The sequence below is a fragment of the Stegodyphus dumicola genome, chromosome 2, assembly GCF_044657685.1.
Source record: "Stegodyphus dumicola isolate Sdum_Otavi_A_Nest chromosome 2, ASM4465768v1".
Taxonomy (NCBI): domain Eukaryota; kingdom Metazoa; phylum Arthropoda; class Arachnida; order Araneae; family Eresidae; genus Stegodyphus; species Stegodyphus dumicola.
The window spans coordinates 72,542,413-72,559,294 of record NC_140769.1 but is presented as its reverse complement, the minus strand read 5'-3'; the positions used below and the strand labels follow the sequence as shown (position 1 = coordinate 72,559,294).

Genomic DNA, 16,882 nt, shown 5'->3' with positions numbered 1-16,882 from the left:
AGTCCCAGTTTTACACAACTTCGAATGATGCATACTAGCATTAAAGCTATTTTGCTACGTGGTTGAAAATTTCCAAATTATTTTTCGAAAGATTTATATATTAATAACGTATTATTTTCAGTTCCACTGTCCGCAAACAAAAAGTATTTATCAATTAATCTATGACTTTAAAGTAATTTCTTAAACTATGTTTAACACTAGAACTTCAATTACCTCTGACATTTCAATTTCAAACTGTCTGGTTAGCTTATTGTTCTTTCATGCTAAATAAAATTAAACTGGCTATTCATTTAGGTGTGTAATTAATGTGTTACTTTTTATTTCTGCATCTCCAATGTCATTTTCCTTATAAATAATATGAATAAGAGTAAGTTTTGATATCCATGTTTTCACAAAGGCAACCTTCCTCTTAGGCAAGTAGCCCTCATGCACTTATCCATAAGCAATTTGTCAGATCCAACCACTTATACTTTCAGTGTAATGGAAGCCACCAGCGTAATGGAAATAATGGTAGCCACCAGCGTAATGGAAATTAGGTTGAGATTAAAGGCAGACTGCAGCAGACACATAAAATATAAGAGTTTAGCTTTACATGAGGATATCGACACCTAGTTATTACTGACAACATGCGAATTCATTGTCTAAAATTATTGAAAATAATGAGATTCTTTTACATTGCTTTAAAAGAAAAGATCTGATGGGTATACCACATGGCTTCCTTGTATGGATTATTAATAGATTCTGCGTATAATTTAATATTCCATACATATACATTATGTATGGAATATTAAATTATACACAGAATCTATTAATAATTTAATATTCCGTACATATAATTGTGCGGAATATTAAATTATACGCAGTTTTTCTTTCATTTCATTTAAACATTTTGGATTGAATTAAATCTACTTCGTCAATAGTGCATAAACCACAACAGAATAAATGCACTCTTTAAAATATTTGTTTATAATATTTGCTTACCATAGCGACACTCTGGCGCGAGTGTCATTTAACAGCTTTAATTCTCATTCCTTTTATAACTTAGGTCATACTCATATAAGTGATGTACAGGTCTTTACCTCTCTATTTTGTCCTTTTGGAATCCTGAATGAAAAACATCAAAGTCCAGAAAAGTTGGAATACCTGTACACAGCCATGTTGCATCTCCAATGTTGCGTTGGATCTAATTTTTTTTGCAGTATAGCAATTATCAGCAATATATTGGCATATCGCTTAAGAAGCTGCCAGTCAAAATCATCTTCATTCTCACCAAGATCTGTAACATCATCTTGGAATGGCAATACTTTCCTGATTGTTGGAAAAAGGCTAAAATAGTCCCTATACTGAAGCCTAAAAAACCACCAAACAAACCAGAATCATACAGGTCTATAAGCTTGCTTTCATCCATCAGCAAAGTGTTCGAAGCAGTCCTGCTCAAAAGAATCAACGCACACCTGGAGGACAACAACATTCTGATTCCCCATCAGTTCGGCTTCAGAAAGAAACTCTCCACGGCAAATCAGCTCTACAGGGTTGTTGAGACCATCGCTGAAGGAATGGCTAACAAGAGGATCACTGGTGGAATTTTTCTTGATATAGCAAAGGCTTTTGATAGAGTCTGGTTGGAAGCACTCACATACAAGTTACATGTTCTGGGTTTCCCAGAATACATCATTAACATCACCAATTCCTACCTAACAGGTAGATACTTTGTCGTTCATGTAGCAGGCACAAACTCAACTTTCCACCCCATCCATGCAGGGGTCCCTCAGGGGTCCTTGCTTGGACCTACATATTTTAACATTTACGTGAACGACATTCCCACCACACATGACACAACATTAGCTATGTATGCGGACGACACTGCGATCCTGGCACAAAGTGCATTTATTGGTCCAGCAATACAACGACTACAGAATCACATCCATGCACTAGAGACCTGGCTCACCCAGTGGAAGACTGCAGTTAATGTCGACAAAACCAAGGCCATCCTGTTCACTAGGAAAACCAAGATCAAGAAAAATATCCAGTTCTTTGGTACCACCATTCCCTGGGCCAAGCAAGTCCTATATCTTGGGGTGATCCTCAACAATACTCTCACATGGTCCCCACACATCACTTCTATTATCCAAAGGTTCCGGGTTCGTAAAGCGCAACTCAACCCCTTAATTGCTCGGAACAGTGTGTTATCTATAGACAACAAGTTACTTATTTACAAGTCCATTCTCAGACCATTACTCTGTTATGCCAGCCCTATCTGGGCCCACACACGCAAAACTAACAGAGGCAGGCTGCAGGCTTGTCAGAATATTGTTCTAAGGCAAATTACCAACGCAGAATTGTATATCAGGAATAATAGAATACATGAAGAGCTGGGCATGATGCAGCTCAGATCATTCTACTACAGGCTGGCCAAAAGATTTCACAGCAGGCAGCAAATTATTGACAATCCCTGCATCAAAATCTGTGAATATGATTATAACGATCTTGCGAATATTGATCGTCCCCTTGCTCAGCTCAATGTGTACATTATGTAATTTATTCCTGCTTTGTGTATACTCTTTCTCATCTTTTACCTGCCTCTGATGTCATGTATGTTCTTATTTTTATTATCTTCTAATGTATCATTAATTATTGCTCATATATTTTTTGAATCATGTATCATGTACTTAATGGATCCAGACTATTGACTTACTCACTTACCATCTTATCATGTAACTTTGTAGTCACGGCTCGACAGCTTTCCTGGGCTTCCAATATAACAGCAATTTACCCTCTAAAGACCTAAAAATTTATATATATATATATTTAAAAAAAAATATTTTGGTAATTACTTATATGCTTATATTGAATGGTTAACTGTAAATATAATATTAAATGGAACCAGACATATTCTACAAGGGGTAAGGCCTCTGGCCTAGGCACCCTGGTGTTGCAAACACCGCTCTACTGGGTAATACTATATTGGCATATCTAGAAGCGCTACGGTAGTAGCGATCATCTGTTGTGAAGCCTCGGCGAAGTCCGGATATCGTAATGTTAAGCATGCAAAAGAAGTGGGCGGTGCTATGAAGCGACTGCTCGTTCTTTCCACCAATCGGAGAATAGCGTTTCTGAGTGCACATACGTAATACAAAATCAAAGTCTACACCCGCTTTCATGGGTGCAAAATCTCTATCCTGCTTTGGCAGAAGCCATTTTATAACTCAGAATGCACACAATTTATATAATCTGAAGAATTATCCAATCATTGCCACATGTTCTATTCAAATATTATAATAAATCTAAAACGATGTATAAAAGAAATTTGTGTGTGATGTCTCTTCATGAGTCATAAATTCAAAGATCATTTCGTTTCAGGAGTCAAGGTTGGGAGAGCATTAGAATTTCAAAGCAAAACTTCAAGATTTCTTAGAACATAGAAATAACATTTATTAACGATAAACTTATATTACTTCCGCCTATAGCGGCCATGAAACATAATCAAGCATCAAATAAATATGACATGCGTCATTGTTCACGTTCAAGCGTTAAAGTGATATATTTTTCATCGGCGCGCATCAAAAGCGCCACCTATCTACCAAAAAAGACGGAACATACTCCGCCCCGATGAACATTGGTTCATTACAACATTATTATAAAAATCTTCAATTTTAGATTCAAACAAGTTTTCCTAAGTTCAACAGTATATAATATAAAATAAAAATGCATAATGACAAATTTAAATTGAATAACAACATTAAATTTAGCACAAATTTTACAAATAAAACATACTTACAATCTCTAGAAGGAAAACAAAATAATGAAACTGCTAAATTACCATAATCCACAATTGTGGTCCATTCTCTGAATCTGAAACATAATTGAATTAATAATAATAATAAAGACACAAATTATGAATATACAATTAATGTTTTTTTTTAGAGTCTTATTCACTCAATGGTAAGCGGGAAAGTTTATGTATAGGACGCTTCATTTCGCCCAATAAGGTTTTTAGTTTCACAACACGACTTTTTCCATCAGCACCAGGATATAGTTCAATTACTCGTCCAAGTCGCCACTTTAATGGAGGCAAATTTTCGTCCTTTATCAAGACTAAGTCATTGAGGGCTAAATTTGGTTTATCCCTCAACCATTTGGTACGCCCTTGTAATTGTGAAAGATAATCTCTAGACCAACGTTTCCAAAAGCTCTGGAAAATTTGCTGTGTCAATTTCCATCTTTCAGCAGGGGTTAGCTTATTATTTGTAAGATCAGGTTCAGGAATTGCTGTTAATGTAGTCCCAATTAGGAAATGTCCAGGTGTTAAAGGATTAAAATCTTCAGGGTCAGATGAGATGGAAACTATTGGCCTTGAATTCAAACACGCCTCGATCTGTGTAATTAAGGTGTGAAATTCTTCGTATGTCAGAACCTGGGTCCCAATAGTCCGCTTTAAGTGAATCTTCATTTGTTTCACTCCAGCCTCCCAAAGGCCTCCAAAGTGAGGAGCAGCAGGAGGATTGAAGATCCATTGAATATTTTCACCGCTCAGGTAGTTTTGAAATGCTTCGTCAGAGGAAAGTGTAGCTATGTATCTTCTTAATTCTCGATCAGCCCCAACAAAGTTGGTTCCTCTATCGGAAAAGATTTTCTTGGGTTTTCCTCTGCGTGACACAAATCTTTTCAGAGATGCTAGGAATGCTTCAGTTGTTAGATCACTGACCACTTCTAGGTGAATGGCCTTTGTGGTGAAACATATGTAAAGGAAAACGTAACATTTATATCTCGTTCCTCCTCTTCCTTTCCTAGCTTTAATTAAAAAGGGGCCTGCAAAATCTAGTCCTGTATTCGAGAATGTTCTATCCGGCAATACGCGAGAAGCAGGTAGGTCGCCCATTATCTGACTGGATGTGCTTGTTCGATTTTTAAAACATTTTATACATTTCCAAATTATTTTTCTTACAATTTCTCGGCCATTAACGATCCAATATTTCTGTCGCAGAGCAGATAATGTTAATGTGGCTCCTCCGTGAAGGTTCACTTCGTGAAAGTGTTTGACTATCAATTCAGTAACTTGGTGACTTTTGGGAAGAATGATTGGATACTTTGTGTTTTCTGAAAGATTCGAGTTACAGAGTCTACCACCGACTCTAAGGATTTCTTCTCTATCAAGAAAAGGATTTAATTTCAGGATTTTACCGCTGAGATTCAATTTCTTCCCTGCTTTCAAAAGTCTAATTTCTTCTCTAAATTCGGAATTTTGCATGATTTTAAAAATCAAATTGCTTGCCTTATCCAATTCTTGAACTGTTAAAAAACCCTTGAGTTTTAAAGATGTAGGTTTAATATTGTGGCAGAATCTTAAACACCATGCAGTTACGCGTTTCAATTTTTTCCAGGATGAAAACCTGGATGTCAATTCAAATTCAGCCTCTTGGCTAATAACAGAACATACAGTAGTTTGACGCTGTTCTACCTGTACCTCTTTCACCATAGGCTCGATCAAAGGACCAAAAGATGATGAAGGTAAAATTTTCTCTTTTAACCACACTGGTCCATTGAACCAAAGTTTATTTTCCACTAGATCAGAAGCTCTTAATCCACGTGAAACTATGTCAGCCGGATTGTCATTTCCCTTACAGTATTTCCATTGCGAAGGTGATACAACATCTTGTATTTCCCGTACACGATTAGCAACAAAGGGTTTCCATTTATCAGCGGAACCCCTGATCCAGTGAAGAACAATTTTAGAGTCACTAAAACAAAATACATTATCTTCTTGGATAGTAAATAATTTTCTTAAATATTTAACTATTCTTGCGGCAATAATAGCTCCCATAAGTTCTAAACGAGGCAAGGTTAATTTTTTAAGTGGGGATACACGGCTCTTTGAAAGAACAAAAGACGTACAGCAAGAATCAGGATCACGAAAATATGCAACAGCTCCATATCCCTTGAGGCTGGCGTCACAAAAGACAAAAAGCTCTATTTTATCGAAATTTACACATTCATCATTTAATATGTATTTTCTAGGAATACACAAGTTGAGAATAACTTCAATTTCAAAGTACCAAGTTTTAAATTTTTCACTCAAATAGCTGGGCAAAATTGTGTCCCAATCAATACCCAATTCCCATAACTCTTGTAATAAGAATTTTATTCTGATAACAAAAGGTGCAATGAAGCCAACTGGGTCATAAATTTTTGTCACAATCTGTAATACCTTTCGCTTCGTAACGTGTTTCCAGTCAACTGGTTGTAAAAGTTCTTGTACATCTAATTTCAATGTGTCCTCATCCAAATCGCAAATTATTCCCAGCACCTTTAACGTTTTCTTATCCAAATTATCTTCCTTATTAATTAAACCAATATCTTGCCAATGATTTTTTAAAGATACGGAATTTGATTCAAATTTTCTTAAGTTCATACCAGCGTCTTGAAGAATTTTAACTGCATCAGTTGATAATGAGAAAACTTCTTCAACGGAGTCTGCTCCATGGATAAGGTCATCAACATATAAGAACTTATTTAGCATGTCAACAGCCTTGCTATATTTCTTTTCATAACCCTTAATATGATGTTTGATAGTGGCGGACAAAATAAACGGACTTGTTGTCATTCCAAACGGCACTCGGCACATTCGGAAAACCTTAAAGCCTAAACTATTGTCACTATTGTCGTAAGAATGATCAAACCACAAGAACCTTAAAAAATTTCTATCTTCACTATCAATTTGAATTTGGTGAAAAGCCTTCTCTATGTCTGCACAAAATGCAACTTTATGTACGCGAAATTTTAAAATTATATCCAACAAGTTAGGATTTAAATTAGGGCCTGATAACAAACATTCATTTAACGATTTAGCTCCTTCAGACTTAGAAGAGGCATCATAAACTATTCTTATTCTTGTTGTTACTTTTTCTTCACGTATAACTGGCCTATGAGGCATATAATAACAGTTAGGTTCATTTTCAACAAACTTACATTGTTCAACAATCCCCCTTTCAACTTGTTCTCTAATTATATTATCATATTCATTATATAGGAAATCATTTCCCTTTATTTATGCTTAAGTCCTAGAAATCGATGTTTAGCAACGAAAAAATTATCAGCGAGTTGTGATTTATTGTCCTTCCAAAAGAGTTTTGTTTCGTATCTGCCGTTATTAAATTTTAAAGTGTCGTTAAAATGCTTAATAGTATCCAAATCAGTTTCCGAAAATGTTTTGTTTTCATTTTCAATTCCTATCGAATCCAATTTCCATAATGACTGTAAATCAAATGTGTTTCCTTCAACGGCAGATAAAAACAACGCATTAATTCGAGTATTATTATTTTTTACTTTACCCATCACTGTGTATCCAAATATGGTCGGTACTATAAACAAACCATCATTTATCATTGAATTACTTCCTGTTTGTATATACCAGAAATGCTCCGCGCCAAGCAGAATATTTATGTTCTCATTAACGGGACTTGTGTCCGAAAGTTCCAAACCTTTTTTAGTCATAAATTCTTTAATGTTTTGATATGTTGATGGCGCCTGGAAGTTTATTGATGATATTAATTCTATCCCGATAGCTTCTACAACAAGGCAGCGATCATCGTTTTTATTTTTTATTTTTAGACTATATACATCAAATTCTTGCGAGTTACCGCGCTGATTTCCAAACGAATAAATTGTTAGAAATTCTTTTCTAATGACTTGCAACTCTAAATCGCGCGCTAACTTGTGGGTGATGAAGTTTCGTTCACTACCTGAATCAATTAATAATCTTACGATTCTCGATTTATTTTTGCTTTGAGCAATAACAGAACATGTCTGTAAAAGCACACTATTTTCAGGTTTTAGAGTGTTACAGTGGGAAGTAGATACTAAAGTTTTATTTTGCGTATCTGCGGAGTTAACATCTTCCATTTCTTTCGATTTCAAACGGCAGAAAAGTTTATTATGATTTTTGTCGTTACAATTTTCGCATGGTTGTATTTTTGAATGACAAAACGCCGACAAATGTTTTAGAAAGCATCTATAACAGCGACCTTCATGTTTTAATTTCTTTCGTTTTTGTTCGTCAGAAAATTTCAAACATCCGGCAGATGTATGTTCGTTTGATTTGCAGAATATGCAAAACATTTTTACCGATGTGTTAAAAGCAGAAGCTTGTGATTTGACTTTATAATTTTTTAAGCCTTGTTTAGGATTAACCCCTGTGTATTTATTACCTTTTGAGCTATTAATCAAAATACTTGCTTCTCGGCATTCAGTTTCTATTTTAATGAACTCTATTAATTCACTTACTTCTATATTTTGGTTAGATGTTCTTTTTCTATGGAATTCAAGAGCTAAATCTTCAGGTAACAATTTAAGAATTATTGGGTTCAATAACTGTCCGTATGAACCGCTAGTAACATCTAAACTACTTAAATTTCTAACGCAGATTTGTAACTGATCATAGAGCTTTCTTAACCCAAAAACATTTGAAGAACTTTTAACTGGTTCTAACTGTAACAACATCTGCATGAAGTTTGATATAATAACATCTTTACGACCAAACCTCTCTTCTAAACTTTTAATGCATAGATCATAATTTTCTTCAGATAAAGCATAACCAGAAAACAATTATATGCTGAACCAGATAATAAACTTTTCAAATATGTAAACTTATCTATTTTAGATAAATTTGGATTAGAATGAATAGCATTATCATACGAATTAAAGAATTCGAGCCATTTACTGGGATCACCAGCAAATTTTTCAATACTTAATTTAGGTAACTTTACTGAAGCACTACTTGTAACAACATTATTACCACTCAGAGTACTACTAATACTATTACTAGTTGTAATTATACTTCTTTCAACAACTTCATTACTGTTAATTTTCTTTACTTTACTAACAATCTTAGCTTTAAACGTTATAATTTTTTCATCATATTCTTCACATACAAGTAGTTCGTTATCATATTCTTTTTCATCAATTATGAGAGCATCGATCTTTGAGTCAAGAGTTTTAAGTTTCTCATGGTATTCAATTAACAATTCATATGATGAATTTAGATCTTCTACATGTTCTTTACTTAATTCTTCCGATAATAATTTCTCTATTTTATTTAGAAGTGTAGTAACTTTACTACGTACAATAGCACGTTTCTTTTTCTCTTTTGCTAAATCATCCATTATGTTTCGTTTTCAAAGATCGATACCAAGAACAAATGAATCAAAAGTCTTACCTTTCAAAAGGTAATTCCTCTTGTCACGGGTTTCAGACACCAGAAAAGTGTGTGTGTGTGATGTCTCTTCATGAGTCATAAATTCAAAGATCATTTCGTTTCAGGAGTCAAGGTTGGGAGAGCATTAGAATTTCAAAGCAAAACTTCAAGATTTCTTAGAACATAGAAATAACATTTATTAACGATAAACTTATATTACTTCCGCCTATAGCGGCCATGAAACATAATCAAGCATCAAATAAATATGACATGCGTCATTGTTCACGTTCAAGCGTCAAGTGATATATTTTTCATCGGCGCGCATCAAAAGCGCCACCTATCTACCAAAAAAACGGAACAAAATTAAACAAACAAAAAAATAAATTTCAGAATGGATTAAGCATGATTTAATTATCAATAATAAAAGAAGGCGTTATCTTTGTTGTTGCGAACCTTAGTTTCTCTAGATTGGCAACAAATCTACTATTCTGCTAAGTTTCAAATGTAAACAAATATGTCCGCCTGGAAAAATAATTAGGTTTAGCCGTAATTAAACAACTTTTAAATTGTTGATAATTCTACAAATATTGCATGCAGATTTACTAAAGGTATAAAAACCTTAACCGTAAAGGTAAATCAAATGTACATATATGTATATACTTTTGGCGCAGCGCATTGGCAACGAAAATAGGAGGTGCACATCTACATGTTATAGCAGTCCTATATACAACTTTTCAACTTTCTGAAGCTATTTGTTTTTCAGTTTTGCGAGATACATACATACTTACGTACGTACCCGCAGACGCCGCCAAAAGTTATCTTCAGAATTCATTTTAAATTAGTTTTATAAATTCTTTGGAGGAAAGAATGTTTTATTCTGTCTTTATGCACAGACGTCACGCAAGAACATCGTTAAATTGCATTTGATAGCGGTCAAAATGGGTATTTTCATTGAAATATAGCAGGCGCAATTTTGCGATTACAGTGCTTCCTTTTTACTTCGTATTCAAATATTATAATAAATCTAAAACGATGTATAAAAGAAATTAAACAAACAAAAAAATAAATTTCAGAATGGATTAAGCATGATTTAATTATCAATAATAAAAGAAGGCGTAAAATGAGTTCAGTAAAAATGTTAATTTTATGATTTTTGTTAAAATAAAAACGAAGGAAGGAATTGTTGATTTCTTTCATATGCATAATATTAACTATAGTATATTATTGACGTATTATATTATACATTAACCTCAATATGTGTTTCACTAATGCCAGCAGTTCATTTTATTGCGAAACATACGTATTCAAAAATTTAACAAATAAAATTGACTAACATAATTTTTAATTCCAGGCAATACTGCTTCAAGAGTTTATTTGTTTTCAAAAGTTTCTTAATTTTTTAATAGTTTTTATTACTTAAATGGCAGCACAGCATAAGAAAGTTATCTGTCTAGGGAAATGTGTATTTTCCAAGAGAAGTTTTATGTGAAACCTATCTAATATTTACCGCTTTCATGAAGAAAAACACGAAAACTTTCCCTGTAGCCAGCCCGTTTTCCAAATTATGAATCCGTATCGAACTAGTACTATTCAGCAATTTTACCGGTTCTCTCCGGTGATTTAGCAAAGCATATTTCATCAGTGTGCACAATTCTGAACGATTTAATATGCTTTATTCAGTCTAAAATAAAAGGTTAAATTAAAAAAAGTGTTGCAACTCTGTATTTAAAACTAAACAGTACTTTCAAGGAATTTCTAAAAACATTTAAAATCAGTTTTACACAGTTTAATTTTTATCTTTATGCGTTGTAACACATGAGGTTTATAATCGATCATGGTAAAGCATACAAAGGTTATTTGTGCAAACGTGTTGTGATTAACAAGACAGAAAATCATGAAGCCAACCCACTCATCAGGAACCGAGATAAAATTGTCTGTCTTGCGCTTTCAACTAGATAAATTGCTTCAAAAATATCTGTAAAATAATATTTCAAGACCTTGTACACAGTTTTATTATCTCTAGTATTTATTCTCGGTAGGGGAAAACTTAAATTGTATAGAAATTTCTTAAAAAATTTACACAACCCCTATTATTTGTATTTATGAAAGAAATTTTAGACAATTAAAAATAACATGAAATGTGGAAACAAAAAATGAGGTATCATAAGGCGAGTATGTCCAAGTTACTGAGAGTTAAATCAAAGTTTACCTCTAATTAGTATAAGAAATTTAATTGCAACCCCTTCTAATATATTTGAACACAATTCCGTATTTGTATGTACACTAAATATTTTATACGCAAAATTGTAATTACCTAAACTTTAGTCGCAATATCTGCCTTTTGAAAATAACTTATAGGGATAAAACATTCGTTTTATATTACATGATGCTTAGTATATTTTAATGAATAATCGAGTCAGATTGTAGAGACATCAGGTTATTTCGAAGCAGGGGCCATGAAAAATGGGCCATGTCCTCGCCGGGACTCGTTACGGACATCTCGAATAGGCGGCGAGCGTGCTGACTACTACACCACGAAGGTATTCTAAGAGGGCGGGAGAAATACATTATATACACCCCCTTATAAAGGGCTAATATGGATTAGGGGACCCAATCGCCAAATCGTCGTGGTGGAGAAATACAGTTAGAACAATAAAATTAAAATACAATTAAAATTAGAGTAAATACAAAAAATACAATAAAATACAATTGAAATTAAAGTTTCTATGAAAAAACAAGCAATTCCGCTAGCAGGCAACAAGGCAGATTTTTGGGTGCACAAAAATGAAAGCTTCATTTTGGTCCCACTCGGCAAAAAGACACTAGAGGTGCAGAAAATGAATTCACTATTCTGCTAAGTTCCAAATGGAAACAAAAATTAAGCCTAACCTCACTAAAAAAACAAATTTTAAATTATTGATAATTCTCTACAACTACCGCAGGCAGATTAACTAAAGTCATAAAAACCTTAACCGGAAGATAAGAACAACAAAATTCAATAATTTTTAAAGCAAAGAATGCTCAATTTACCAACGTATAAGAATAAAAAAACTGAGCTCACGAAGCCGACTAACATGGTGTGTGTGTGTCTATATATATATATATATATATATATATATATACTTTTGGTGCTGCCGATTGTAACTAAAACGGAAGGTGTACAACTACATATTATAGCAGTCCTGTATACAAAATTTCAACGTTCTGGGGCTTTCAACGTTCTTGAGTTATGCGTGATATATATATATATACAGGTACATACTTACGTACAGATACCACGAAAAAAATCTGTTTTGAATTCATTTTAAATCAGTTTTATAATAAATTTTTATAACTGTGGAAAAAGACGCCTTTCTTCTGTCCTTACGCACAGATGTCACGCAAAAACATGGTTAAATTGCATTCGATAGGGTCAAAATGAATATTTTCGTTGAAATATGGTACCGGAACCTTTCGTGATTACAATATATCCTTTACTTCGTACAAAGAAGTAAAAAGCATAAAATTATTAAATATTAATATAGTTACTTAAAATGAAAAATAAACATAGAAATATAAAGCAATTTATTAAAATTATGAAATTAAATGTATTAAACATTATAATTCTGTTAAATTATTTTAATTTTATTTAAAGTAAAATTTTGCTTTTTAAAAAAGGGTTAAAGAAGTTTTCAATATTTTTGACCAATTATTTCTTTTTTCTGAAAACAATGGATATTTACCTATTACAAATTTAAATAAAAGCTTGTTCGGCTAATTTATTTGCCAAATAATACTTCATAAAATGTGAAAACGTTTTCTTATCTTCATTCAACAAATTACTTTACTTCAACTATCGTGTTTTATAATGTGATTCACTCAGATATTATTGCTATAGGAAAATTGTGCTTGTATATGCTATTTAGAAATAAAATACAGATTAATCTCAAACGGTACATGATTAAATAAACTTTTTATTTACGTATGTGTGCATTATTAAGTATGATGAATGAATTAAATTAGATTATATATTAGTTTAAATACAGAATAGTAATTTAAATGATATCTGAGAGCAATATTTGTTAACATACGCTACGTTATTAGATTCAGTATTCAGAAACAGTTAAAAAAATGGTGCGAAATATTGTTGAAGAACGTACAACCAGAAATTCAATATTTTAGATTTTATGTTCATCTTTTCATTAGATTTAATTATATTATTTCCTTGAGTTAAAGTTTAAGACCTATGTCTGTCAAATTATACTCTTCTAATGATAAATATAAAATATTTTTACCCGAAATTATAGCCATAAGCATGTAAAATGCTTTAACTTTTACATTAGAGACAATCATCAAGAGAAATTAAAAATAGAATAATTAAATTATGCATATTCATTAAAATGCAAGTAATTTGCAAATAGGTATTGTTAAAATTCATTCAAACAAAACTAATTAGCAGCAGATAATACCTACATGAAACTTATCTTTAGTTTTTGGCTGAAAAATGTCGAGATATACAGACACGAAAAATATAACAAAGCGGATTCTGGTATATGTAATTTGCCAATTAATTATGAATCTCAGGCAATTAAGTTAAGTTGCAGACAATTCTAGAACACATAATCAGATTCTGCTACCTTTTACACTATGTTGATCCACTACCTCAGTTCGCCACAACCTCTTACCTTATCTTAAAATCTTCTCACTAGTTTGTCAGACATAATTAAATATAGATTACCGGAGGCTTATCGTTTGTTTTCATTCTAAGCTTTCATTTTAAAGCTCTTCTTAAATGCTAATATTTAAAATCTATTAACCCAAAGGAGTTTTCGTACGAATTCGTAAGCAGAAAAAGAATAGTATATTACGGTCTGAATCTATCCACTGTAATGCTTTTAAAAAATTGGACGATGCTGATTACCATAGCTCTGTCACTGTAGACGACTAACATAACTGATTCACGGAATTAGCACCACTTGTGGAAGGCAGATTGATTCTCGTTTAATCCCCCAGTCATGAAATAATCTTTAAATAATAAAAATATTTCCCTGTCGTAAGTAATGCTAAAAAAGGAGAAATGTTTCAATAAACTCTTCAGTGATAATAACTTTCATCACCTCTTAAAGCCCAATTGTGGTCAAGTGAATAAGATTTATGGCCACAGCTATTTCATACAGATTCCATTCCTGGCAAACAGGCCGGTTTCTTGAATTTGTAACGCGAATCAGAACCAGTTTTCTTCAGAAATTCGTTTGCGAGAGCATCTCTCCTAAATTAGATATTCTCCTTTGTCACAACGAATTAATTAATCGCATTAATATCTACTCGTATTAAACATTTAGGTACTTTACCGTTGATGGAGCGCCTCTCGCCAAAGTAGAAAATTTGCTAACCTGTATGTCGCATCGTGAATAGCTGTGTAGTGATATTGTTGTAAATAAGCAAGAAGAATGGACTTCAATCCAAGAAATTTCTCTCCTTCATTTCCAGTTGAGTAGACAGGCCAGGTAAGTAGGAAGCTGATGCGTATAAATACCTGCAAATAAACATCTTAGTGTTCCCGATGCAGAATGTCATGTGCAAAATAAAGAACTAAACATTAGAGCAACTCTGGCCAACACTATGTTGATTTATATCTTATCGCATTCGCGTGTTTGAGATTACGCGGAAAGATGAAAATATTTCCATCATTGTTAAATGACATTGACAGCTCTTTGAGTCGTCTGTAATCAGAAAATAATTTCGTAATATCGTAAAATCTATTTTGTATTAATTGTCCAAGCTATTTTCTTCATCTGTTCTGGATTTAATAAAACAGTCATTCTCTTCATGAAGCGTTACGTACTTTACATAATAATCCATCTGGTTAGATTCAAGCCGAAGTTTATGTTTGGTCCTGATAGCAGAAATGTAGACAAAATTTACTTACGTGTATCGTGGATATGAGCCCATTCCCTTAGATAAAGGAGTCCCTCTTCTTAGGCCCGTGCGTGTTGTACTATAATCAAACCAAACCGAGTGCCAGCAATTAGTCGAATGGGAAAGTAGCTGAACACTAGTAGTTCGGTCCGGCGTTACAGTCTCGACGAACAGATTGTTTGCATGAGTGATTTTGTGGTTTTTCCCATGTATGAGGGTGTATACGAACCAAGTCCTCCATGAACGTGTGCCTCCCTTTACTCATATTCCTTAAGTTCTTTCCCGTAATCAATTTATAGCGTCATTAGGTTATTTTGAAGCAAAAGACATTAGAAATGAGCATTGCCCTCGCCGGGACTCGAACCTGGACTTTTCAAATGCGCGCCGAGTGTGCTAACCGTTACATTACGAAAGCACGCAAGAAAGGAGGGAGAAAATGCCCTATAAATTAAACAATAAGGATAACTGTGCGTTGCTTTGTTAGTCTTTATCATATTTTAAGCATTTCACTAAAAATATATTTTAGTCTTATTAGCAACAGTTAATTCATTCAATTAGTTTTCAATGATGTGAGATTCTCAAATACCTTTAAAAGAGTCATTTCGTACCCTTAAGAAAAATTTTCAAGCTTTAGAAGTCACAACGCGAGCATTTGAATTATCATCAGAAAAATTAAATTAAGTTTCACAACGCAAATTTTACGCTTTGAACAAATACTTGATATAGCAAGTCGATTTCCAAATTTCGAGTTATGTATGCTTTTAAGAAATTCAAATTCTTAATAACAATAGTGCGGTACCGGATCTTCTGAGCACTGAAGCTTCGAAATGTATTAAATTGTTCAAAGATACAAATCAAACAACAACCAAATGTAATATTTTGTGATTTCAAGTACAGAACGTAACTTTGACTGGAAACTTTCTGATTAAGAGGGCCCTCCATGCATGTCAAACGGAATATGTGAAGGAGTTTCATTAAAGAATTGGATTCACCGGGTATACACTTCCTTTACAAGTTTACAGTTGACTGCTTCGAGTAATGCATTAACTCCTTTTTCGCTAGTGTGACTTTATCATTTTAGAGGACTGCTAATGTATTCGGCAAAAGAATGGTATACCAGATGCAGAGCAGCCAGAAGAGCTTTTATTTCCTCTAAAACATGAATGTTTTAGAGGACAGATGAATTAGATGTTTTAGAGGACAACAGCACAGATGAATGTTTAATTTCAGAATTTTTAAGCATTACTAATCTTGTTAATTACAATCTTCTTTCCAACAGTACTCGGAGAACAAAATAATTGCAAAAATATACTTTATAATTAGAAAAAACAATGGATTTTTTATAAATTTGCTGTTATCATTATCGCAAGCGTTATAGTTAATTTAAGCAATATGTTTACATTTATATCGTAAAACCAGGACAATCTACCTTTGTATATCTATGTGCCATTTTTAGTAATATTTAATGTGGCCGCGATGTGGCCACATTCAATGTTAACTAGTATTACAGAGGAAAAAAAAAGAAAGCTAAATACTTTTACATTAATACCTTTTATTTCTAATCAGAAAAACAGATATTTTACAGCAATCATAATATTAACAGTTTTTATGTTCATTTATAAAGAACAATTGGTGCCATTCCTGTTGTCGCAAATTTTATGCCAAATATGCATTAGGTTCATACATTGTTACTTTTAGCAATGCAAGCTAAAATCACATAGCTAGATGAAAATATTAACAAAATATCAAATGTCACTTTTTTCAAGCAGCTATATGTGTATGGACTAAATTTCA

At 33.1% G+C, this 16,882-nt stretch overlaps 1 long non-coding RNA gene across 1 annotated transcript in view; it reads right to left on the bottom strand.

Annotated features, from left to right (window-relative positions):
* The window catches only part of LOC118191106 (uncharacterized), a 33,027-nt gene extending 18,288 nt beyond the window's left edge, over positions 1-14,739 (bottom strand). The window contains exons 1-2 of the long non-coding RNA XR_004758521.2: positions 14,563-14,739; positions 2,704-2,784 (exon numbers count right to left, since the gene is read on the bottom strand). This is a non-coding gene — a long non-coding RNA (uncharacterized LOC118191106). The remainder of the gene's footprint in view (positions 1-2,703; positions 2,785-14,562) is intronic.
* Positions 14,740-16,882: the final 2,143 nt, after the last annotated feature.